Source organism: Xyrauchen texanus, chromosome 8 (assembly GCF_025860055.1).
Source record: "Xyrauchen texanus isolate HMW12.3.18 chromosome 8, RBS_HiC_50CHRs, whole genome shotgun sequence".
NCBI classification, from domain to species: Eukaryota; Metazoa; Chordata; class Actinopteri; order Cypriniformes; family Catostomidae; genus Xyrauchen; species Xyrauchen texanus.
In genome coordinates this window covers 42774468-42801801 of record NC_068283.1, presented here as the reverse complement: position 1 = coordinate 42801801, position 27334 = coordinate 42774468, and the positions used below count along the sequence as shown (strand labels likewise).

At 39.1% G+C, this 27334-nt stretch overlaps 2 protein-coding genes across 4 annotated transcripts in view; one reads left to right on the top strand and one right to left on the bottom strand.

Annotated features, from left to right (window-relative positions):
• LOC127647777 (uncharacterized) overlaps window positions 1–27334 on the top strand; it is a 227109-nt gene that overhangs the window by 38442 nt on the left and 161333 nt on the right. The gene's annotated exons all lie outside the window — the stretch shown is intronic.
• Window positions 17296–27334, bottom strand: part of LOC127647782 (V-set and immunoglobulin domain-containing protein 1-like) — a 100752-nt gene continuing 90713 nt past the window's right edge. For 2 of the 3 annotated variants that reach the window (XM_052132252.1, XM_052132253.1), the window contains exons 13-17: window positions 26201–26266; window positions 25892–25987; window positions 25144–25230; window positions 18092–18110; window positions 17296–17989 (exon numbers count right to left, since the gene is read on the bottom strand). The gene's annotated coding sequence lies outside the window, so the exon portion shown is untranslated. Of the gene's footprint in view, window positions 17990–18091; window positions 18111–19983; window positions 20177–25143; window positions 25231–25891; window positions 25988–26200; window positions 26267–27334 lie in introns of all 3 variants that reach the window. The other variant, XM_052132254.1, reaches the window with a different exon arrangement.

The following is a 27334-nucleotide window of genomic DNA, read 5'->3' as shown; positions in this document are numbered from 1 at the left end:
ACAAATTTAATAGATTGATGAATATTTAATAATTCTTTTTTGAATTTAACCATGTTTTGAATTGTCTCCATATTTAAGCATTTGTAGATGTTCCATTGGCTGTGTCGGTTCTCTGGTGATACTCCCTGAAAAAGAAAATATCTGTTTACTGATACCAAATTATTACGGATTGAGGACTGAGCAGTATCAAGACCAGGGGCAAGAGGTGACGACCCAATGACGGGTAAGACTTGACAATGGCGTCACCGCCCAAGAAGGTTTGAAAGGGTTTTAAGGGGTGGATATATGCTGCATTTTAATAACCGCTTTACTAAAATAACTTATCACAGTTTTAAATACCAAGCATTCTGTCACTGTGTTGTCAGGGGATCATACCCTGTGTAGAGGATTATTTATAGATTGGTTTTTGGGGTAAAGTTTTGAGAACCGTTGCAGACAAAGGAGTGCTTGACTTTATATAGAAGTATTAAACAAACATGGGAATGTTTGTATGATAATGAATTTAGACTGGAAGATGATTTATTCCTTTTACTTATGCTTTAATTGAACTCATGTACATTGTAAAAGTAATGAAGAATGGAAAAGATACATGGTGGTGACTAAAGATTAAGACTTGCTTGTCTTGTTTGTAACAATATAAATTGAATTAATTAAGAAATAGGGTGCAGGGTTGGCTACAATTGGTATAATAATTGAAACAACAATTCTTGAGAGGGGAATAATATTATATTGTGTGTTACCACTGATTAAATAATTATGTAAAAACCAGATGAAGTACTGATCAATGTAAATGGCCCAATGCAACAGAAAGACCAAACTGGGAGGAAATTGATTCCTCCAATAATATGTTATATATTTGATCATTCTTTTATTGATTTAATATTCTGAATTACTCTGATATAGTCTGAAACTATGAAAAACAGCTTAGCTTGCAGGGAAAATTAATTAATGTGATACAGACATTGAGAGTCCTTGGGAAACAGGAGGAAATGAAATGTATGTGATAAGTGAATGAGTAGGGAGTTTTAAGATAAGGAACACCTGTGGTAGTTTTCCTCCTCTGTGGAGAATTATAGCCTTTTTGTGAATGACCCTTTCTGTGAATGACCATGAAAAATGTTGTGTATAGATACTAAAGGGATGATCTAATGTTTTTAATTGGAACAAAGTCAAACTATGCCTGGCTCCTGCCTGGAGGAGGCAGAGGACCCATGTGTTATTTAGTGCTAGAAATGAGATGCAACAAATGTGTGTGTAGCAAATGACTCTAATAAGGGAAATCATTTAATATATTAATCAAATGAATGCAGAAAGTAATGATTGTTAGTTAATATAAAACATGTAATCATATGAGGTGATTACAGTGTTCTTTATGCATATAAAATGAAATAGTCATGCTGGTGCCATCATTGAAGCAAGTTAGGACAGGATGACCCGCTGAAGGAGAGAAGGTGGAAAACAATTGCGGCCTACAATACCAATGAATAAGAAAGACATATTAATATGGATGTTATTACTGACATACTTGGGACAAGTGTTGCCCCCAATGATGGGGCCTACCAGAGAAACATCCCAAGAAGGACTAGGATCACCAGATGAACAATTCTAAGAAAGCATACTGCAGAGTGGGTTCCCTACAATCAGCCTTGGGGATCTTGGATGGCCTTTCCAATGAAGCTGACCTAAAACAAAATACTCCAGAATGTGAATTCAGAAAGTACAGAGCACTTGACGGACTGTATTGAAGAAACTATGAATATGGAATTCCCAACGATGAATACGAGGCAAGATTCAGACAAAGAAGAGCAGCAAGCACAAAACTAAGAACCCAAGGAAGAAGAAGATCAGCAGGAACCGGCTACAGAATCTGAGGAAAGAGAAGAGGAAGTAGAAGGATAAGCGAAAGTAGGGGAAGAGCATGCTGCGGCAGAAAAAGGGATTGAAGTGCCGCAGTAGAGCAGGAAAGCATAGAAAGTGAGACGGAAGTACATGTCACAGAAGAACAGGACCAAGAAGGTGAAGAAGGAGAAAGACAAGAAGAAAGTGATCGTCCTGCTGAAACAGATTCAGAAGCAACTGAAGGAAATGAAACAGGCCAACAAGCGCAGTTGTTCGAGGAAGAGTTGTGGCACATGGAGAAAGAATGGAAGCTCAAGGAGGTATTAGAGTTGATGATGCTGTTACTAACATATTTGGGACAGGTATTGCCTCCTATACAGGGCCTACCGGACAGGCGATCAAGGAAGGCCCAGACTCTCCAGGTGAAGGACTGTCACAACGACTATGGTATGATGAATTTCCTACAATTGACATCTCAGACCTTCAATATTATTCCCCCGAATGAGCAGAGTCTAGATAACATAGCACGAGAAATCAGAAAGAAGCGAACGCCTGGATCACTAAACAAAGGTGAACCCGAAAAGCAAAGAATCTGGATAAGCAATTTGGCTAAGCAGAACAAACCGAAGAATCGGCCTCAAAAGACACCTGTCAAAATAATCACCCAAAGACTGAAAAAGCAAATAAATTTAGAAAATGATATGGAACCCATAGAGTCAGCAGGAACAGAGAAACTATTACAATATGCAAATCAAAATGACTGGTATAAATGGGCCAGATATGCAGCTAAGCAAGCAAAAATGACAAACTGTGTAATGTGCTCGCCCACTCCATTGAAAAAATTTGTAGTAGTCCCAAATCAGTATGATTATAAGCATTGCGCTGAGTATTATGCCAAAAAATTGTGGTAAAACAGGGAGAACAGTGTTCTGCCCAGCAGAATGTTTGGCATTCTTGGGTCATCCGGAATATGATAAATATTATAAGATGATAGGGTGGGGAGATGAAGGCAGAAAATTAGACAAATACGTGTGGATAATGAGAAAAAAGAAAGCACATTATCATATAAAATAAATTGTCAACTGGAGTATGAATGCTTTAACAAAACTAAAGGAAAAACGAATGTAGGACAATTTAAGGGCAATTGTGCAGTAATATGGCATTTAGATGATGAAATGTTTTTTAATAATAATGTGATTAGGTTTAGATTTAGATTGCTGTATATACATACATACCAAATAATACATCCCCAGAAGGAACTTTTACCCAGGCGATGAGGAAACTGCATGACCTGAGAAAGGAAGTTAAATCTAATGTAGGGAGAGATCAGCGGTTTGGGCAATGGTTTGATGATCTTTTTGGTTCATGGAAGTTGGGGCTAATGAAAATAGGTATAATAGTAGTTATGGGACTGACCCTATTTGCATTATTGTTATGTTGTATTATACCCATTCTGAGATCAATTATGACTAGAACGGAGGCTAAGCAAATGGTAGCCGTATCAATGATGACAACGCAAACATGTGTAGCAACCAGACAATATACCATTGGGCCAGGATTGGATGAACTTGATGAGATTTACCGAGAAGCAATCAAGAAAATAACAATGTAAGGGGAATTTTATTTTTGAACACTTTTCTCATGTTTTTGATAGTAAGGGAGACAGCAAGACTATTGTACTTTCATTTTACATAACAAAATAGGTAGCATCTCAAGAAAGGAGTTAGAGGGTGTTTTGTTTGTTATTTTTGACATATTATCAATGTAACCAATTACTTATTACTTATTGGTGAAGTATATATTTAGTACACTGTATCTAACCAAATAGAAGTAGCATTTTTGATAATTATGGTTCCATATAATGTATATGTGAAGTTATTGCCAAGAGAAGACATATAAGAGCTATATTTGAAGACAGGAGCGACGAGCACCTCAGTGCTTGGCTGCAAGAGCAAATAGACTCAACTGGTGGTTTAAAAACCCGCTGTCTGCTCCAACACACCACCAGATAGCGCTCCAGGCTACCGGAATTGTCTGTGAGTTCCTCTGGCAACAAAGGATAAATATTACTATGTTACTTTTAATAGTGTTTTGTTAAAGCATATATGTATATATATATGTATGTGTATATATATATATATATATATATATGTATATATATATATATATATATATATATATCTTCTACTCAATGGATAATCAATTGTACTCTACATCACGTAAGGCTTTACAGTTGCATGCACATGCTTATTACAAATGAGTTGATTTTTGTCACCCACCCCCAGGAACAGTGCTAGCTAGAGGACTGGGATCTTTTACTCCTTCCTAGTTAAGTGTGGATGGAGAGGTTTGGTCCCAAGTTCTGCAGAGTGCAGCCCCATAAAAATGGCATTGGATAGTGGACTGAGTGGCCTACTTTGGCTACATGATGAAATGGGACAGGCTAGCTTGTGTGACTGCACTCTGGTTTGAGGTAAATAGAGTGTGAGACTATTTTAAGTCTCAGAGGTGGGAATATATAGTATATTTTTCAATATTCTAGTATGTTTCTTATGTATCAAAATACTTATATGAGTTTCCTGGCCTTTGTGTGACCCAGGAGAGCGCATATGAGGTTACTAAAAGTGTTGATGCTGCAGAGGCCACAAAGAGCACCCAGCTGTAACAAAATAATGAGACTAAGGACCTTGAAGATAGACTAAAGCCAAGTTTCTACCAGTAAAAAGATATCAAAAGGCTCTGTGAGGTAATGGTGGCAAATAGTATCCATTGGTTACAAAAATAACAAAGGGGCACAGAAATGAGGTAATGCCAGATAACAAACTGTATAGAAGAGGAGGTTTTGGACTAAGACAGTCAGAACGGACAGCTGGCCGGTCTCATGTTTGTTGGTGTTCATTAAACTACAACTTTGGCATCTGGAACTCAAGACTCCGAGAGTTTTCTTACAACTTAGAGAGATTCATCGCGATATTCCACGACAACAGCTGCTGTCAGACTCGTTATTATTATTCCTCACACGGTCGCAAGACGACATGTACATGAATCTGGCGTGGTGAGCTGGAACCTGCTTACGTCAGCTGTCACCGCTTACGTCACGACGTACCGCAACAGCCAATAGGAAAATTCAACTGCAGTAGCCACCGTTCAACCTGAAGAGGGCAGCACTCAGACGTTTTTACACCATATATTGTAGAATTAAAACACTTTATACACAAATGTCAAAACAATTACTTGAATCAATGACCTGTATTAATAAAGCCCCATGCGTACAGATCATTAACTAAAAAAAGTTGGTTTAGGGTTTAGTTACCCTTTAATGTGCTCTTTACAGTCGTCATAAATTCAGTGTGTACACATTTACCATTAAAATTTAAACCTAGTGTGCATCTTTATGTGGCATCTCTCTCTTTGTGTGTGCGCTGACTGTGTGTGAGAGAACGAGAGCTTACTTTCTATCTCGACATTTTTCATCATTTATGTACGCTGTTGTGCACTATTTTCTTTACATTACCTTACTTTCTAAACTGTTATTGTTTCTAATCACTTCAAACTGAAACGGAGAGCGCTCACAAACAAGTGCCATTAATCATGAGAGTCAAAAAACAGTTTTGATGAATAATAATGCAAAACTGCGCTGCATTACATATATGTGTGTCGTGTTTGCTGGAGGAGTTTCAGCCAACACAACTGTAGAACTGGAACAACTGGGTGAGTCAGAGATAAATATGAAAACAACACATAAATGCAATAATTAAAGTTTAAACTGATTTATGAGTTTTATACAGTTTAGTTGTTTAGTTGCATGTAAATTTAATTAGCATTATAAATGTAACAGTAAGAGTTTGAGTTGCTGTTTTCAGGACACGTCTTTTTAAAGATGCCCTCCGCCTCTGTGTAGTTCCTGGATGTGGTCGATTATGGAGTCAATTCCACGCCACATATATTTGCAAAAATATAAAGTTTTGCAAAAGAAAAAAAGTATTGAGCAACATTTTTAAAACAAAAATTAAGTATCACAAAAGTCAAATAAAGTATCGAGAGAAAAAAAATAAAGTTTTGCAAACAAAAAAAAAGAATTGCAAAATATAAACTAAAGAACTTTTATCCTTTTTAATCTCTGCAACAGGAGCCAGCTGGTAGATAGCTGTGCAGTGTGTAAACCTCACTCTCCTGACCTCAAGAGGTGCACTAGCGACTGACGCTAGAGGTTGTAGCCTTTAGCCTCCTTGTTAGAGCACCCGCCTCCCATGCCGCAGACGTTAGTTCGAGTCCTGTTCGGAGCGAGCAGGACCGGTTACAACAGGCTCAGTGATGCCTCCCTGGAAGTTACGTCATTAGCTTGAGACACGGATCAAACATCATGGCCGAGCAGAAGCATGCAGGTGGATCTCCGGTATGTAAAGTTGATTGTTTCTTTTTATTTAATTGGCATTAAATGTGCTTTAACAGCGTTTGCTTCAGATAAAGAAGTTAGAGATCAGTTAAAGTGGTGGATTTATTAGCCATACTTGCTAACGTTAGCTAGCAGCTTTGGATAATGTACATATTTGTAAGGAATTATTAGTGTTAACAGATAATTGACAATCGTGAGAGGATCCTCTGATGTCAAACAACAAATACACTGTCAAGAATTCATTTGTATAGCAGCTATATAGAAAGTAATATAACAAATTAAGCTGTAATTTCCATAATATCTTGTCAAAATATCATACAAACTTTTTTTTTGCATTTTGTATATGTCAACTTACTGAAGAAGTGTTGAACTGGGAAAGATGATAATGGAGAGACTGCTCTCCAAACTGCAGTATGCAATGAGTCGCCAACCATTGGATTTAGACTACTTTCAGTTTGTATGCAACCACAAGCTTCTTTTCATCACCTCTGTGTATAATCAAATTACAGTCCCAGAAGAACTTTTTCATGAACTCTTAACCTTAAAAAACACAGTGGAGAGGCATATTGAAAATAACAGTGCACCCATAACTACCCTTGAAGTGCAATATGGAGTAAAGGGACCTCCAAAGTTTATTATTTCAAGAGAGCATCTTCAGAAACTAGTGAATATGCAGCTGTCTGATCCATTTATTGCCCAGCTCCTTGGTGTGTCAACAAGGACTATCAATTGTCGTCTGAATGAGTATGGCATTTCTGTAAAAGACACCTACTCTAAGATCACAGATGAGGAGCTTGACAACTTAGTCAGTTCGGTAAAGGCTGAAAGTCCACACCTAGGGCATAGAATGATGAAAGGACGGTTGCAAGCACTGGGTCACCGTGTGTCATGGACGAGAGTATGGGATCCCATGCATCGAGTGGACTCAACTGTGTCATTCTTGCAAGTATTCCAGCAGAGTTGTAAAGACTTATTCTGTGCGGGGCCCTCTTCATGTTGTTCATGTAGACACAAACCACAAGCTTATAAGGTATGTCATAGTGTGAAGTATACCGTACATCAAGTATACCATTTAAATTATTATTATTTGTTTTATCTTTTAGCCTTAACAACTGTTGAAGTATGTTTGTGCTTTTCTCTCTAGTTACATATATATGTAAACTGTTAATAACTAATGTTATCTTTTATCAGGTATGGCCTTGTGATTTTCGGTGCCGTTGATGGCTACTCCAGAAAGGTATTTTTCTAATTCTTCTCTTCACTATGTTTTGTTTGCCTTGAAAAATACATAAAGAATTACTGATGGGTATACATAAATGTAACATTAGATAATTTCCCTCAGATCATGTACCTTGGAGCTGCTACAGATAACGAAGCAGCAACTGCCCTTGGTTTTTTCCTTCAGTCAGTGGAGAGACATGGGTTTCCATTAAGGTAAGTCAATTTGTATTTGTCCAAAAATGTTATTTCAATGGATAAGCATTGTTTGTCCATCATTTGTATGATTCATGTTTCATTAAAGGAAAGGTTCATCACAAAATGTAAATTGCCTTAAATTCTTTGTTCCAAACCTGTTTGACTTTCTTAAACTGCAAAATATGATTTGATTTTATGAAAAATAGTTCGTTACCGAGGCTTGTCAGGGAATAAAGTCATATATGTTTGGAACATCATGAGGATGCAATTTGTTCCCCATACTTCCATATTTTTCCATAAACAGTTTGAAATCATTAGGTGCAATACATCTCTGCTGTCTGTTTTCACAAACATGACCAAAATGAAATGGACATTAACTATGCTTATACTCTCCCGCACAATCCTCCGCAGTCGGCCTTTATCCCTCTCGGAGGCTTAATTAGCCTAATAAGGGACCGGGTGTGTAGAATCACGACCCGGCTCCGCCCTGCCACAAATACACATTTATATCATGCACTGGGAAACTATAAAGGATGTAGATAATAAGTTATATGTTAAGAATTACTAACAAACCCATAACTAGTCACATACAAATAGGATTATTAGTAATTAATTAATGTCTAATTTCTAATCCTTAAAGTGTTACCATGAATAATTTTTTTTATAACATAATAGAGATGACTTACCTGTAAGAAATTCCTTTCGAATGGCACCTGTATCAACACCTGCTTCCCCCAAAAATGTTACACACAAAGTGTTGCCAGGGGTTCCTCTCTTTTGCTGCTGCCATTGTACCGTTGCTGTCTGTGCGAGACACGCAGATCTTGAAATCCTTGCTGTCATCAACTCTAGTTGCCAACAAATGCAGTACATAATCTGGACTGTGAAAAAAAACAAAAAACCCTATTAGTCATAAATTCTATATTCTTAAAGGGATAGTGTAACACAGTTAAGGATGGGCAAGGAGGAGGCGAGAACCGGCTTGTCAACATAAATAATATTTTAATGAGAAACTTAAAACAAGGACAAAAACACACATGACGGACATGCCCGTAATTCTCTCTCTCTCTCTAACCATCGTCACCGGCCGCCTTTATCCCTCGCGCGCCTCATCAGGCCGATTGGGGACCAGGCGCGCGATATTCCGACCCGGCCTCGCCCCCCTCCACAGATAGTTCCCCCAAATTTTTTTATTCTGTCATCATTTACTCATCCTTGTGTCATTCCAAACCTTGATGTTCTTCTATGGAACACAAAAGAAGATATTTTGAGAAATGTCTCAGTGATTTTTTTGGCCATACAATGGAAGTCAATAGGCACCATTGTTGTTTGGTTACCAACGTTCTTTAAAATATCTTCTTTTGTGTTCTGCAGAAGAAAGACGTCATACAGGTTTGAAATGACATGAGGTAAATGAAGTAAATGATGACAGAATTTTCATTTTTGAGTGAACTATCCCTTTAAGTGTCTTTACGTGTATTGATTAAAAATACTCTACCATTTTATTTCTGGCCTTTGGTTTTTGTGTTCAGGTGTGCCACATGGAGGACTGATCGAATAAGGTAATGTGTGTAATACACTGAGGATACAAGTTCTCATTACAATAAACCTTGATTTAACTCAAAAACCTCATAACCACACAATTGTTGAAAATGATATGCTTTTACAAATCATAACATCTTACCTTTCTCCACATATACTTGCATGCACAGGCAACTGTCTCTGCGTAAATATGTCCAAACAAATGGGACACTGTCTCTCATCCTATAAAATCAAGAAAAGACAAATTATTAAATATGACATGCAAAGCAAAAACACAGTCATTTGTAATTAAGTAAATTGTTTAATTGACATGTTGCTCAGCTTGGACTTATACTGACAACGGTAGCCATTGAAGCAGTATTATCCAAAAACGATAGTTTTGAAATGTACTTTTGAGAGTCAGTGCGCTTATCTTGTGATTGAAAGTGTATGACAATGGGGCTCTACACAGATAAAGAGTAGCATTTAGCAGATAATGTAATCTTAGCATTGCAGCTCCCATAAGGCAGCACAGCTCCATGTTTATAACAAAAAAATATATGAGACACTATATTTATGATTCTAATCCTCATCACATGCAAGTTAAAACGATTTGAACCATATTTAAAATCTGCCATTTAATATTAATATATTAAAAGATTCACCTTTAAATATCAGCAAATCAATTTAAAAAGAATTCAATGGACTGCACAGGTGCTGGTGTACAATTGTCATTATTTACAGCACGTCCCGAAGAAAGTAAGTATTTGAGCACACATTTAACAATGCACTGTTTTGATTCATATCACCTCATAACTTGTGGTGGGTGTAGGAGTAGAGGTTCGTGTAGGGGTAGTAGGTGTAGGCCTAGAAGTAGGGGTTGGGGCGGCAAAGGTCACAGTACTGGCCGTCTCAGCAACTATTTTCGCATCATCAGTAATCTGAGATGAAATAACTGGGTATATATGCTGCCAAAACAAAACTTAAATGAAATGTAGATGGTCGATGGTTGTAAATAACATACCTCTTCATCATCAGCTGATTGTGTGCCATCACAGGACTTGACATGCAAGTATAAAACCGGTAGTGGCATTGATGTTTTACATGTCCGACACTCCACCTTTGGCATCTTAGCAAACTCCTCTGCTGAGAATGGCAGTGGATCAAGACATAACTCATCTTGAAGACCGATCATGTAGAGTGCTGTTCTTCCAGTGGTAGATGCCATCTTGATAAGACTGCCTGTATAGCGCTCTGAGTCTGGAGGCACAATTGTAAGCTTTCTTCTTCCATTTCCACCTGCCAATTCAAAAAACACATTACAACATGTGCAGCAATAGTGGGCTCTTACAGTATAATTAGGCTTATCTCTGTAAAGTGGAATGTATAAACAATAATAACAACAACCAGGTCTTTCGACACATATCCTATTATCCCTTCCCTGTGCAATGCTATAAAGGAGTCAGTCCTAATGTATACATATGTCACCTTAGGGATGTCAAGAGAAAGGTTCAATTCTAACCCTGTGTCTATAACACCACTCAAGATATCACTTGTACAGTTTGCGCTAAAAATGTTGTGTTTAGCTCTTCACGAGCTGGGGTCTAGTTTGGATAACAATATAGTGCACCTGGGGCCTTATAAAGCAGCCAACCTCCAGTAAGTGATCTCATTTTGGGAAATTCAGCTTCAAGTAGCTTGCATAACTACAGAAAACATGAAACAGAACAAAGGTTCACAAACAAGGGCAAAAATTTAAACTAAAGCAGACACAAAGCAATGGTTATGTAAATGCATGACAAATATAAAACAATACATTTCAGTTATGTATCTGAAACATTAGTGAATTCATAATGTTAATGCAAAAGTTTCTATAAATTTGAAACTCAATTAAAATCCTAAAATGAATGCAACAATAAAAAGCATAATATAAGCATGCTATGAGATTTTGTTCTCAATGATCATATTGCAGTTTTATCAAATCATTCATTTAAAAGAGTAAAAAAAAACATACAATAAGCCTTCCCATTAATCAAATTCATAAATTTTTCTATCCAATTTGGAACGCCCAATTCCCAATGTGCTCTAAGTCCTCGTGGTGGCGTTGTGACTCGCCTCAATCCGGGTGGTAGAGGACAAATCTCAGTTGCCTCCGTGTCTGAGACCGTCAATTCGCGCATCTTATCATGTGACTTGTTGAGGGCATTACCGCGGAGACATAGCACATGTGGAGGCTTCACGCTATTCTCTTTGCAGCATCCACACACAACTGATCACGTGCCTTACTGAGAGCAAGAACCACATTATAGCGACCGGGCCAATTTGGTTGCTTAGTAGACCTGGCTGGAGTCACTCAGCACATCCTGGATTCAAACTCGTGACTGCAGGGGTGGTAGTCAGCGCTAATACTCGCTGAGATACCCCCATACTTCAAATTGTTAACCTAGGGTCATTTATAACCAAGGGGATTCAGGTTTCACACTGCATATTTACAAAACCAGGGTCAATACTACTATTAGTATATTTATGAGGTCAAAAACACTGATTATATAAATACAGCCTGTGATGGGCACACTATTAATAATTGCTTATCAATAGAAGCCCTCATCTATGGAACTGTCATCAAGTTATTCTGCATTTATCTTTCCTTTCTTTACTACGAAATTACATGTAAAACATTTTCTTTACAGTTTCCCTCAGACTATGTGCATCATTTTCCATAAACATAAGTTTGTTAAAAGTGTATGAGTATTTAATGAAGCAAGCAATGGGTTTTACATTAATGATTGTTGATAACCACAAAAAATTATTTCAACTCCCTTAATTTCTTAAAAAAAGGAAAAAAAAGAGCAAAAATTTAGGTTACAGTGAGGCACTTAAAATGGAAGTGAATGAGGGTTTAAAAGGAGATATTTTAAGCTTTTACTTTCATAAAAGCACTTACATTACTTATTCTTTAAAAACTTGCATATTATTTAAGCTTTAAAGTTGATTACATTTTCATTTTTACAGTAATTTTAAGATTTGTTGACATTACATCATCATGGCAACAAGGTTGTAAAACTGGGCACAACTTCACCCAGAAAAGTGATTTTATCACACTAAAATAATTTTTACATGCACATTATGTCTTGTTTTAATCAGTTAGTGCCTTACTATACCCCAGACTTTTTCATGTTTAAAGAGAAAATAATAGATGTCAAAATGAATTTCAAATTTTCAAACAAATGATGTTGATTCAGCTTAACTTGTTTTAAAACTGTAATATTCTTTTAATAAAGATGTTGTCACGATCCCCTGTTGTCTGCCCTGTGTTTATCCCTTGTCATCTGTTCTGGACTACACCTCCCATAATTCCCTGCCCTCATCACTGCCAATGCACTTCATTGTCCTCACCTGTGTGTCATTATCCTTTGTGTATTTAAGCCCTGTTGTTTGTTCAGTCTTTGTCGGTTGTTAAATGTAAAGGTAATGTTTGTCCTTGACTGTGTTCCTGCTGTGCCCTCCATGGATGTTTCTCGTGTTCGTATTTTGGTTTTCCCCTCGTGGATGTTTTATTTGTTCCCTGTCTTTTGTTATTTTGAGTTATCCTGTTCACGTTTTGTTCTCCCATTAAAAAAAAAACTGCATGTAGCTCCTCACTCCTCGTCTGACTCGTAACAGATGTCAACCCAATGTTAATTGCAGTGAGAACAGTTCTAATGTTGCTTTGTTATCAGATGGCACTGACATAAATGTACATTTGTACTGTAAAAATGTACATACTTCAGAATGGTTCCCGTTGGAAGAAATTGTAATAGTCTGTTTTCCCAATCCTGCCTGGAGTAACTCCAACTCTTCAGATGGTGAAGGTGAGGTGTCAGTGTTTTTGTTAATGAGGTATATGTTAACAGAAAATGGCTTCCAAGGTGCCACTTTCTGATTTATCTGAGGGTTTGCAATTTTCTTTTTTGCCTTCTTAAACATCCCAGGAAACGATCTACAAACAATAAAAGAACATCACTTATGAAGTTAACTGTGCAAAAGCAAAACAAATTGAACAGATTGATTCTTAAGAGTATGTGCTGATAACCTGGCCATATCCTACTCTACTCGAGGCAGAGAAACAGCAGGAGAAAGCTGCTGTTGTTGCTGCTGCTGACCCTGAGCTGCCTGAATATGTCCGAGGCTTTGAGTCAGAACACTAATAAGATTCTGTGCTGCCGTCACGACATCTGGATATTCTCTTTGCTAAATGTGACACGGCAAATAATTACATGAGATGACTTGGATACACGTACATTTACAGTGAGCATCATAAGAACTTAAGAAGCTGTATAATGCAGGGTTAAGAATATAGGGGATGTAAACATTTGATATTAAAAAAAAAAAAAATTTGAAAGACAGAACACGTTTGTTATGATCGTTTAACTTTTTATTTGTAATCAATTTATTGTCTCCTTTAACAGTGATAATGTAACATCTATTTATTTATATATTTTTAAATATGGAGTTTAAATTTTTTTAGAAGACAGCATACTATGGTATAGACAATTATAATCTATAAAGTAAACATAAGAATCAATCAATTGAGAGAGAAAAAACTGCAGATGCTGCTATTTCAGACGCGTTAGCGAGTATGGCTAATAAATCTGCTTTAACTGATCTCTAACTTCTTTATCTGAAGCAAACGCTGTTAAAGCACATTTAATGCTAATTAAATAAAAGGAAACAATCAACTTTACATACCTGAGATCCACCTGCATGCTTCTGCTCGGCCATGATTTTTTTTATTTTATTTTTTTTTATTGACAAATAATTCAAATGACAGAATTCAGCATACATCAAGAATGATTCACATGACAAAAATCACATGTTCTGAAACAATTTAAACAAAACAAAAAGGAACAACAACAAGAGATAAATTTTTTTTTTTTTTTTTTAAATTTCTTCCTTTTTCCTTTTGACAAGTTCAATGTTCATAGAATTTGGTAAACATAACGGGGCCATTAATTACTGATCGGCCATGATGTTTGATCCGTGTCTCAAGCTAATGATGTAACTTCCAGGGAGGCATCACTGAGCCTCTTGTACACGCCCCGATCCCCTGACTCCACCCCCACGTCAAAACAGTGCCATAAAGTGAAACGCACAGAAAAGTGAAGCGCAAAGGCAAAACGGTATCATGAGCTCACATGTGATGGAAATGCAGACTAAAAGGAGCATTGCAAAATAATTAGTAGCATTGCAAAGAAAAAGATTTGTGGCAAAATCATTGCTGCCTAAAAATCAGTTGCAGAGATAAAAAAGGATAAAAGTTTAGTTTATATTTTGCTATAAAAAATAATTCTTTATTTTTGTTTGCAAAACTTTATTTTTTTCTCTCAATACTTTATTTTACTTTTGTGATACTTTTTGTTTTAAAAACAAATTTTTTTTTTTGCTCAATACTTTTTTTTCTTTTGCAAAACTGGAATAATTAATGCTTCTCAACAACTTCTCTGGTGATGTAATGTGGAATAATGAAGGCCTCTTTTAAACTTCTTTTGTTGGGGGTAGCTACAGCTGTTTTCTGTTCTAAAGATGTTTTAAGGAATGTGTTTCTCTAATCTCATGTTACACACGTAGCTTCAAACATGTATGTCACCCCATATAAGGTAAAGAACTATTTCATTGGTGAGGGTCCAGTGGAATGTGGTTTTGTGGACCATATAACAGAATGCTGAAACAATAAACATTGGAGAGGGATTTGAAACCATTGAGTCATTTCTTTCTTCCCTCAGCTGAGCCGTATCGAGACGGGGATTGCAGATCAACAAATAAATTAAATACATTGGATGACAAAATTATAACAAAAACTTTATTTTCTTTTGCAATACTTTATATTTTTGCAAATATATGTGGCGTGGAATTGACTCCATAGTCGATATCTTTCCGCCCCTGGTCATAGCTGCTGCCTCGTGTGTCTGGGCCGTGACCACACTGAGGCGGCGTTTGTGGATGGTTCTTGTTCTCACTGCGAGAAATTTAACCATGGCAACGTTGCTCCAGCCGCCCACCGCGTCGCTCCTTCTTCCAACGGTATTGAGGACGACCCGGTTGGCGATGGAAGCGATTTGGAGATGGCAGCGGGCTCAGTTTCACCGGGTAAATCCCCACGAACCACCCGCCCCCTGGCACGCTCTTTGACTTCCGTCCGGGCTGGAGTTGAGGGCGGCTCACCTCACGGCTAGTCTGACTACTCCCTCGGACCGCCGAATTGGATGATGAATGCGCCGCTGCATCGGAGAGCGTCCCGGCATCTGACCAGCTCGGCCCGCCCAGTTTGAGGCTAACGCCCAGATGGCCGACATGCTGTCGATTGAGCTCAATTTGTATTGAACCCGGAATATTCCTTTAAACACACGGTTCACGTCTTGACCAGCTATTGCGAATAACACCAGTTAAACACACATTTTATGAATAACGCAGAAACAATCGGAAACATGGCGTGATTTAGACCTCAGATTGGATATTACGCACAAACAAATAAAGAAAACGACCAAAAAATAGCATTTACCTTGGTGTCCAAGGTTTTAATAAATATCTGATGGAGGCTGCCATCTTTAGAATGGGATTATGTCTGGTCTCAGATCAGTGTAGCCGACACACACGTTAAATTCTTTGTTAGAGGAGAAAAAAACACTGATCTCAGATCAGAGCGTAAACACTCTGACGCGACCGTTAAAGGACCTCATCTGAAGAAGGCTCCGTTACTGCCAGAGTAAAATAACGTCATTTAATATATAATTTTTTAACAAAAAGGAAATAAACCCATATTTTTATGTAAAATATATATCAACTCAAAAGACTTAAATGTAGACAGCCAGTGAGTAAATGTAAATGTTGCTTTGTTGTTTACCAGCTCTTCAAATGTCGTGCTGCCCTCTAGCGGTTGCGAGTGTCACTTCACACTTCATGAAGAGAAGTTTTCTTTCGTTTTTGAAACATTTTCTCCTAATTTATGGTCATCATGTGGTCATTTTATGTTGTAGTATGTTTTATTTGTTTACTTAATAACCATTGTGCTTCAATTTAAAAAAGTTACTCAGAGGTACTTAGAGGACAAAAATGTCTGCGTCAAAAAACTGCTCTTATATATTAATATTATTTTCTACTTATATTTTTTAACCAACAGCAGTCCTGATCATAACTACCAAATATGAATTCATTTTCAGGAATTTAACCCTATAAGTGCCAGTTTGTTTACATAATAACACTGTTTTTGCACACACACACGTCATGATTTGAAGCACAAACTTGAGCTCAAGTCTGGTTTTAAGGGTCAGTGTTTTTGTCACTCTCATGTTTGTTTTAACATCAGTGATCTTCATTTAAAAAAAGCAACATAGCTGGCCAATCAGATTTCAGGAAATTAATGATCAAGTGCTTATTTGTTCTGGAGTAGCTTGTCTAATGTCTAAACTTGATGGTTTGAGTGCTGTATCTCAGACTGCGACATTCGTCTCTGTCTTTTGATCTGCTCTAAACAAAGCTAAATTCACTGTGAATTGTACATGTAAATTACTGCTTCTTCAGCCACATATATGTCTTTTTAAGGAAAAAGGCTGTACCAGCCGCAGCTTTTTCTCACTAATTTTTTCTCTCCACAGAAGATTAGATTCGGCTGGGGCCTTTGAATGCTCATAAAATGCACCAGGGAAGGCGTTCTTTTCCGTTCCTTTTCTTTCAGGGGAAAAGACCTTGTGGAGGCCACAACCTGCCCTGAAGGGTAGGGTAAAAGAGTGGCAAATACGTCATATGGGCTGATTAGGCCACACATGGAAGAGGAACGGAGGTAGATCCTGCCCTTCGTAGGGGAGGAGTTCCTACAAAACACAGCGACCGTGATATATCCTGTGACAGAAGGTTTAACTCAAATATACTCACAAAACTGCGAGACTATTTCAAAATTGATATCTGAATAGACAATACAATTAATTGTGGTGTAGTTACTTCTTTTCGACTTTGTAGGACAATACTATGAACTGAGAAATACACAACAGAATAAATAAACAAATTGATTCACACTTTCATAACAAATCACATTTATAGAAAGTGCTATAAAGAATATAAATAAAGAAAAGGTTTACTTATTCCCACTTTTGAAATGACTCAATCATCATAATAGCATTTTTAAGAAAAAGCCACAGCATTTCATGGCACATTCTGCTTTACAAATGCAAAACTATAGTCTTTGCTCTGAAGACTTTACATTTACAGTACATATTTGTCCCAGTCACAGAGCCAAACACCTGTTCCTTTATAAGAAATAAAACAAATCTAATCATTTTTAGTCATCAAACATAGGAGAGAAAGTAAACTTTCAATTGGAGAATGGCGTCTTTGGATGGTCTTCTTGCCTTGCTTGGTCTTTCTCAGTCAACTGTACAAGGCATATTTAAGTACAACCATAGGAAAAAACTAAACTTCTCCATTGTTTAAACAGCCCACTTTACTTTCCCTCCCCTCATAATTTGAAAAACATGTATCTGAAAATTTTCTCAGTAAATTTACGTTCAAACAATACAAGTGTATGCAACTTATATAAGACTTACATAAAAGACTTATATAACTTTGACTTACACTAGATTTTAGGCATGCATATTAGACAACATAATATGAAAGCATAAGTAATAATGTAATGCAAATGATCAATAATGCTACTAAATGATTATGAATATATACTGATGATAATTAATAACAAAATAAACATGAACATTTTACAGCTCTCAGTTAGCTTTTTTGTCAGAGTCATCTTCTGAGAGATTCATCTTTTCATTTCCATCGTTTACAGATCTGAAATAGAGAACAAAATTGAAATACCAGACTGAATATCGATGTACAAAGATTTTAATTACAAATATCAGATGTGGCACTGATTAAAATGTGTTAACTTACTCAGGTTTTCTTGAGTTCCCTGTGTGATAAGAGCCATGAGACAAGAGAGAGAGAGAGAGCAAGAATGAGAGAATAATAAAGTACAGTATAAATAAAAAGTATGTGAACCCTTTGGTATTGCATTTATGTATAAATTTGTCTTCAAATCTGGTTTGATCTTCATCAAATTAAGGGATGACATTAGACATAACAAAATATCAGATAATGTTAAATAGTGGAAACTATTACAAATTAGCTAGCAGGCAAACAAGCCAAGGTTGTAACTGCACTGTAAAACCCGATAAGTTGAGAATACGCAAAACTTTTGTTGTAACTGATTACCCAAGAATATTTAAGTACCTGTAATAATAAAAAAAAAAAAACAATGTCAGCTTTTTTTTTTTTTGTTCTTTTATGACAGAGTTAGTGGAGAGGAGACAGGAAATGACAGGGGAGAAGAGTGGGAATGGAATTGGGAAAGGACCTCATGAGCCAGAATTCGAACTCGAGTCACCCACGATGCATCAGCAACACATATTATGAGTGCCACCTGCAAGGCTACAGCTCTGTGACATCAGACGCTGCGTGACTTTTTATGCTCATAAATTATTATGCAGTAGGCAAAGTTTACTCAAAAACATAGACTCAAATAAAATGTAATCTTCATTACTCATTAAGAAAACATAGAAGTTTATTGTTGGGTCAACTAAATAACTGGTATTGATTGCTAAACCGATAATGTTTACAAGTTAGTAGTACTGTTCATGTTTTCAGTGTGGTTTAGAGATTGGCGTTGTTAACAGCATAAAGTAAAACATTTTCCCATTGTCCTTCCTTGTAAATGAAATCAAGCACTGTAGTACCACAATCTATAATAAAATGCCCCATTAGAGTGGCTAATGCTATCTAATGAACTACCGTGCTAAGAGAGCTTATTGGCTAACTTTCGGTCCAATAAATTATCATTCCATCTCTGGATTTTAAATCCTTTAAGATCTCTGAGTTGTCACCATCGCCAAGCTTATGTTTTTTCGTGTTTTATTATTACTGGCTCTGTCACTTTCCTTTTTTGCTTGCAGACTCTTCTCAGTTCAAGGTTTCTTTATTTTGAAAACGGGTGATTCCCCAGAAGGTTGCCTTTTTGAATGATCCTGTTACGTTCCCGTGTTGTCTGCCACGTGTTTTCTGTTTCACTCATCACTGATCACGCTCCATGTCACGTTTTCCTTGTTGTCCGCTCCGTGTTTCACTTGTCTTTGTCTAAAAACTACAATTCCCACAATTCCCGGCCTCCCTCACTGCCTGCACTCATCATTGTTCTCACCTGTGTCTCGTTAAGTCTTCATTGTGTCTGTGTATTTAAACCCTGGTTCTTTGTTTAGTGACTGTCGATCGTTGAATGTGATGTTTCATGTTTTCCAATGTTTTATGCCTGCTCTTGTTCCCATGTTTGTTCGTTCGAGGATAGCCTTGCCCTTCGTGGATGTTTCGTGTTCATGTGTTAATTTCATTTTCCCATCGTGGACTTTTCCTTTGTTCCTGTGTTTGTTTATTATTGCTTGTTAATAAAAGACCGCATTTAGATCTGAACCTCCCGTCTACCTTCTCCTGCCTTCCCATATTCCTAACAGATCCATGGTCAATGTTGCTCATTTGTTGTGGCTACAAGCTTTCAGCTTCAAACTACTACAACATACACATGTGCTGTATAGCTAGAACTTCTATTATTTATTTACAGGCGTGACGTAAACATGCACTGATGACTGATGGAAATATGCAATTTTATGAACCAAAAGAGAGCGCATGTTACACCACTCTTTGTCTCTCTCCACTGGATGCCATTTGATGCAAGTATTCAATTCAAGACTCTAATGCTGGCATACAAAACAGTCATTGGGTCCGCTCCAGCATACCTAAAATCACTTATGCAGATCTACACTCCTGCCAGAAGCCTGCGGTCGGCTAAGAAACGTCACCTTGTTGTACCAACACAAAGAGGCACCAAAACACTTTCCCGGACTCTCAGTTTCATCATACCACGTTGGTGGAATGAACTTCCCAACTCCATCCGTGAAGCTGACTCACTCTCTGTCTTCAGACAAATGGCTAAAAACACATATTGTCAAGTCAAGTCAAGTGGTTTTTATTGTCATTTCAACCATATACAGTTAGTACAGTACACAGCGAAATGAGACAACGTTCCTCCAGGACCATGGTGCTACATAAAACAACATAGGACAAACACAGAACCACATGAGACTACACAAACTAAATAAAATACCTATATAATTCCTAAATAATACCTAAATAAAGTGCACATGCAAACATGTGCAAAAAGTAAGGGACAGTACAATACATTTCTAACAATGAACAGGACAATAGACACAGTAAGAGACAGCACAGCGCATACCAGTACACAGTAGTGCAAAAAGATAACAGTTTCTAAAAATGCCAAATGTAAACATAACATACTATGAAATAGTGTTCTATACACATAGCAGTTATTGAGGTAGCAGACAGTTATAAAGTGACAGTAGTTAAAGTGCAACTCAGGACACGTGTGTGTGTGTGTGTGTGTATTGAGGAGTCTGATGGCTTGGGGGAAGAAGCTGTTACACAGTCTGGTTGTGAGGGCCCGAATGCTTCGGTACCTCTTGCCAGACAGCAGGAGGGTAAAGAGTTTATGTGAGGGGCGTGTGGGGTCGTCCCCAATGCTGGTTGCTTTGTGAATACAGTGTTTTTTGTAAATGTCTTTGATGGAGGGAAAAGAGACCCAGATGATCTTCTCAGATGTCCTCACTATCCTCTGCAGGGCTTTGCGGTATGCTGGAATTAGCATAACAGAGATGTGGTCTGAGTAGCCGAGGTGGGGGCGGGTACGCGCTTGGGATGTTTGTGTAAACAAGATCAAGCACGTTTGCCCCTCTTGTTGCAAAGTCCACATACTGATGGAATTTAGGGAGCACTGTCTTGAGATTTGCATGGTTGAAATCTCCGGCGACAATAAACAGTCCGTCAGGGTGAGCGTTCTGCAGTTCGCTCATAGCCCCATACAGTTCAAAGAGCGCTTCCATAGTGTTAGCGCTGAGTGTAATGTAAACTCTGGTAAGGGAACATACATGGTTTGTGTACAAAAGCCCATTCAAATACGGTTATGCAAACAGTGGTGAATTCCCGTGGTAAATAAAAAGGTCTGCATCTAAAAGTCACAAGCTCCAACAGAGAGGAACAGTAGATAGAGACTAGCATAGAGTTCTTGCACCATTTCGTGTTGATGTAAACACACAAGTCACCACCGCGAGTCTTACCACAGAGAGCTGTATTTCTGTCAGCACGAAACGAGGCGAGCCTGTCTAGCTGAATGGCGGTGTCCGGAACTCTGTCGCTGAGCCACGTCTCCGTGAAAACATAGACGCAGCAGTCTCTAAACTCATGCTGCATAGCCTGCTGGAGTCGGATATAGTCCAGTTTATTGTTTGTTTTAAGCCTAGCATGGACCCCCGCCCTCTTGCCGCGCTTCCGCTTTCTCGCACACCACTTACGACATCCTCTCCCCTGGCCACCAGCATTAGGTGACACCGAGGACTGGAGGCCTGGTCTCCACAGCAAGCCGAGTACGCGTAGCGCCTCCTGCAGTTCATCATGCAGCTTGGTTTTTGCATAAGTCTTATATTTTAGGAGTGTCTGGCGATGGTAGACATGAACACCAGTTGCTCTGATGTCCATGTGAAAAGTCTGGATTTTTTAACAAAAATAGCACCATTTTGGATCCGGAGTGGCCGCTGCGTACTACCGCGCCGCCATCTTGGATTTCCAAGAGGACTTAACCAGTCACTAGGAAAATCCTGCACCCCATCTACTCGTCGCCAAGGGCATCCCCCTGTGGAGGTAACAACAGTCCCGCCACAGCCCGCCCCAGTGGGCCAGCCTTGGAATGGAGACACCCACAGGAAGCAGACGCCACCTGTGACAATGCAGGGTGGAGAATCCTTGTTTCCCTTTTCTTTTTATTTCACCGCATGCCCAACGGGCATCGGTACCCACCTCAGAAAAGAGCAGTTTCCTCACTTCCTGGGCCCTATATTCTGTGTCTATGGCCGTCGTTATCATGACCGCTGGACACCATCTCTCTCCGGCTGTGCCACAAATCTGCCCCGATGCAATGGCCTCCATGGGCTACGAGGACAAAACTCTTCCTCTCCCATTCCCCAGAAGGGGTTTTACAGCCCATACTTCATTGTACCCCAAAAAGACGGCGGGTTGCGGCTAATCTTGGCCAACCGGTCTCTGCACAGACTACCGTTCCAGATGCTGACGGAGAAATGCATCTTAGTGAGTGTCATCAAGATTGGTTCGCGGCGGTAGACTTGAAGGACGTGTCTCAACCCTTCCTCGACATAGACCCTTCTTTCGGTTTGCTTTCGAAGGCCGGGCATACCAGTACAAGGTCCTCCCCTTCGGTCTGTCCCTGTCACCTCGTGCCTTCATGAAGGTCGCAGAGGCAGCCATTGCCCCATTAAGGGAAGTGGGCATTTGTATTCTCAACAATCTTGATGACTGGCTGATTCTAGCTGACTCGCGGGACCTGCTGTGTGCACACAGGGACTTGGTGCTCAGGCACCTCAGCCATTTGGGGCTTTGGGTAAACTGGGAAAAGAGCAAGCTCTCAGAGCATCTCTTTTCTCGGTATGGAGTTAGACTCTGTCTCTATGAAGGTGTGCCTCACGGACGAGCACATGCAGTCAGTGCAGAACTGCTTGCGTATGTTCAGACAGAACATGTTGGTCCCACAGAAATCCTTTCAGAGGCTCCTGGGGCATATGGCATCTTCAGCAGCCATCACTGCTTCTGCACTGGCTTCAGAACCGAGTCGCAAGATGGGCATGGTGCACCGGAAAACACTGCATGCTCGTCACGCAGGTCTGCTGCCGTCTGTTCAGTCCTTGGTCTAACCTAACATTCCTACAGGCAGAAGTTCCCTTAGGCCAGGTCTCCAGGCACATCAACTGCCTGAGTTGCTGGCGGTATTACTTGCCCCGAGGAGGCTATTGCCATTGATATGGGGCAAGCCGGGTTGGCACCCACTACTAGACCTCTGGAATCTCCACGTCTGGCCCTTGGATGTGACATGGAAGACTAATGAGGCCTACCACCTGAAGTGGTAGACACAATCACTCAGGCCAGGGCTCCCTCAACAAGGTGCCTGTTTGACCTGAAGTGGCTTCTGTTCGCTAAGTGGTGTTCTTCCCTACACAAAGACCCCAGAGATGTGCAGTTGGATCAGTGCTTTCCTTTCTGCAAGAAAGGCTGGAGGAATGGCTGTCCCCCTCCACATTGAGATGTATGTAGCCACTATATCGGCACATTAAGACGCAGTAGACGGTAAGTATTTGGGGAAGTACGACTTGATCATCAGGTTCTTGAGAGGCGCAAGGAGATTAAACCCCCCAGACCGCGCCTCGTTCCCTCGTGGGTCCTCTCCGTGGTCGTTCGTGGAATACGGGGAGCTCTATTTGAGGCCCTAGAGTCAGCTGAGCTAAAGGTGCTCTCCTTGAAGACTGCCCTCCTGACAACACTCACTTTCATCAAGAGGGTAGGGGACCTGCAGGCGTTCTCTGTTAGCAAACTGTGCCTGTAGTTTGGTCTGGGGTACGCTCACGTCATCCCGAGACCCTGATTGGTCTATATGCTGGAAAGGAAGCACTGTCTCCAAACAGAAGATCGCCCACTGAGTCACTGACGCCATCGCTATGGCATACCACACCCAAGAAGTGCTGCCCCCTGCTGGGCTGCACGCCCACTCTACCAGGGCTATAGCGGCCTACTGGGCTCTGACCTACGGCGCTTCTTTAGCAGACAACACCTAACCCCTTTGCGAGGTTCTACAACCTCCGGGTTGAGCCGGTTTCATCCTGTGTATTGTCAGGTACAAACAGGTAAGTTTCGGGACAGCTGGCCAGGTGTACCGCTTGTGTATAGCACCTTTCCCCTCCCCTGAGGTTAAGATGTGCGCTCCTTCTTCCAGTCCTGTTCACAAAAGTATGGACCCTGGATGTCCTTCCTCCATGGCCCTGTGGCTGGTGAATTTTCTGAGAAACTTGCCGCCGGCCCAGTACATGTGTCAGTTAGGCCATGTACTGGGATAGCTGCTCCACATGCGTTGGTTATCCCGTTGAAAACCAGGGGACCGTTTGACGTCTATAAGTGCATTGGGGGTAGTAACTAGTTGGCCTGGTGCACTGGCTACGAGGCACACAGAGTTCTGCTCATCTCACAGAACACAGTTCAGTAGTTGTGGCATTTTCCATAGGGACCCCTAGTGTCACTACATTGACACAACGTTGAGTGAGTGACAGAAGGGGAATGTCTTTGTTACTAATGTAACCTCCATTCCCTGATGGAGGTAACAAGATGTTGTGTCTCTCCTCCTACAACACTGAACAACCTGCTGAAATGGCTGGGACCTTGTCTCGGCTCCTCAGTGCGAAACCTGAATGTGGCTTGCATTGCCAGCTCCTTATATACCATATGTGGTATATAAGGAGTGGTGGTGGCGTAGTGGCTAAAGCACAGGGCTGTTAATCAGAAGGTCACAGGTTCTAACCCCACTGCCACCACCATTGTGTCCTTGAGCAAGGCACTTAACTCCAGGTTGCTCTGGGGGATTGTCCCTGTAATAATTGCACTGTAAGTCGCTTTGGATAAAAGCGTCTGCCAAATGCATAAATGTAAATGTAAATGTAAATATGTCTGGGGGAGTGATATGCGCCAATTTTCAATGGCCTTTACTCAAAAGATCATAGATGTCTGAGGCTCCCAGGAGTGACCCCTAGTGCCACTACATTGACACAACGTCTCGTTCCCGTCATCAGGGAATGGAGGTTACGTTAGAAACCAAGACGTTTTTAAACACACTCAATGTCAATCAACAACAGCAGCTTTCTAGCAAATCAACACATAAACACAGAGGCCACAGTCCATGTTTCAAATAAATGAATCCATGTAAAATTCACAAAAAGGAAATGTAAAGACAAACACATCTTTAAAAAAGAGAAAAGTAGAAAAATACTTACAGAAAATACACACGAACCAATACAGGACAAAAACACATTCAGATGGAAATACAATGACTCTCATGTCCTTCACTACACGTTGACCATCTTCTTAAAAAAAAGGGGGAAAAAGAATGAATTACATAAAGAAAAAGACAACTTAAGAAGAATTAAGGTAAAGACAAATGAAGTACTTAGAATATTGATTATAAGAGAGATGCAAAGAACCACTTGATGCGAGACAGACTGCATTGAAATGATTTTACACACCCCTAGTTGTGGATGGTTATATTATGGTCACATGCCAGCAATGAAAAATCAAAGCTATCATTTATATTTTGCAGCTTAAACATTGTTTGGAAGAATAAAAATAATGATTACTATTTTTTTTTTTTATCTACAGGTAGTTGTAAACAGCACATTCCTTTAGAATAATGATTAATCTGACTGGAATTAACTCTGCATCGAAAGGTTTTAAAACACACACACACATTCCAGCCAATCAGAACAGAGTATTCAAATTGACCATGGTATGAGGTTTGCTTACTCTATATATTTTCTATATACCCCAGTGAATGATCAGTACTGTAACACTTTTGGTAATATACTTTAAGATGATTTTGCATAAAAGTACAACATGAATAGAATGCAATAGAAGAAACACAACAGCCATTGGCACTTTAGGAAGTCCCTGAATACATTACCATCAAAGACTATGAGCTTTCTGTCAATTTCAAAACAATCAGTATGATTTTAAATGTTCTCTCACTTGTATTCAGTATCAGTTCTGCTGTCAGTGTAAAAGAGTTCAACAAAATCAGACCAACTGCTCCAAACATGTACATGAACACATTACAGAGAGACACTGTAACAAAGAAAGCAACAAACATATTAAACCTTTTAAAATAAAATCACAAGAAATACTTTATAAAGTTTATTTATAAAAATGCCATCATAAGGTATTTTAATTATTAGGCATTTACTTTTTAAAATGATGCATTTAGTATATTCTACATAAACGAATGATTTAAAGGATTAATATTTGTAGTCTTATTGTAGTAATTAGATCACTAATTACACAGATTTGATCCTTGTTGATTCATCTCAGTCTGTTGTCTTTGTCGTTCTCCTGAAGTTCCAGCCTCTGTGTTAAAACAATTGAAATATGAATATTGTTTTGTCTTCAGGTACCCTTAAAACACACATCTGTTCTAGTAATAACCACATGCTTCACTCATTCAGAGAGCTTCTATTATTCCCTGTAAATATGGACTTGAGGGTTACCAACAAATACATTTCTGGATGTGATTTTTCAATTTATTTTATTCAAGATGGCTTCATTTACCATAAAAAACAAAAACAGTATAACAGGAAAGTAAACTAATGTCTAACTATTTAACAGTAATGAATGCCAAGGGAATGGTACCATCATTACTTTAATGAGTGGAGGATTATCACTGGTAAGAAACATCTAAATACTTGTGAAGAGTCTTCAGAATTGCTGGTAAACTGTCCAATAAATGAAAAGATGCACATTAAAGGAGAAATTACCTTCTTGAAGCAAAATTACAGTATGGTTTAATTTACAGTAAAGATATGGCTCCTGTAGTTTGCAGAAGAGTAATCACAAACATTGTAAGACTGCCAGAAGCAGCGCTGCCAGCACTAAAGGCGGGTGTACATGGTGCGATTTTCTGCTGTTGTGCGAGCTCACTACCTTCCGATAACTTATTTTTAAATATAAAAAAATGTGACACTGTCAGCTTGAATATGTGAGGTGTGTGTGTTTGAACGAGCCAGTATGGTAATCTATCTGAAGTTGACCAATCATGAGAAGGTATGAAAAACTGAGTGTTAATGAAGATTTAACACATTTGGAGAATGTTCCCCCCCCCCCCCCATATTATTCACGACCACATCCTCTACAAAAAAATAATTTATCACTCTGACAGAGTTTTAAATCTATGTTTATACTTTCTTTCGTTTCGATTATAAGGCTATATTTTGGGAGCATAGCATCTGTTACAACTGTATGCATACAATAGTGGATATGTGATTGATTTTATATATTTTTTTACTCTCCTTGTGTGGTGAAACCAAGGACTTCTAGGTTGAAACTTTTACCTGTCAGTCAACTGCTGTGCTAAAACAAGATTTTTAAACTTTGCTACGTGCTGCTTTAAAGCATATTCACATGAACAAGACCTCACAG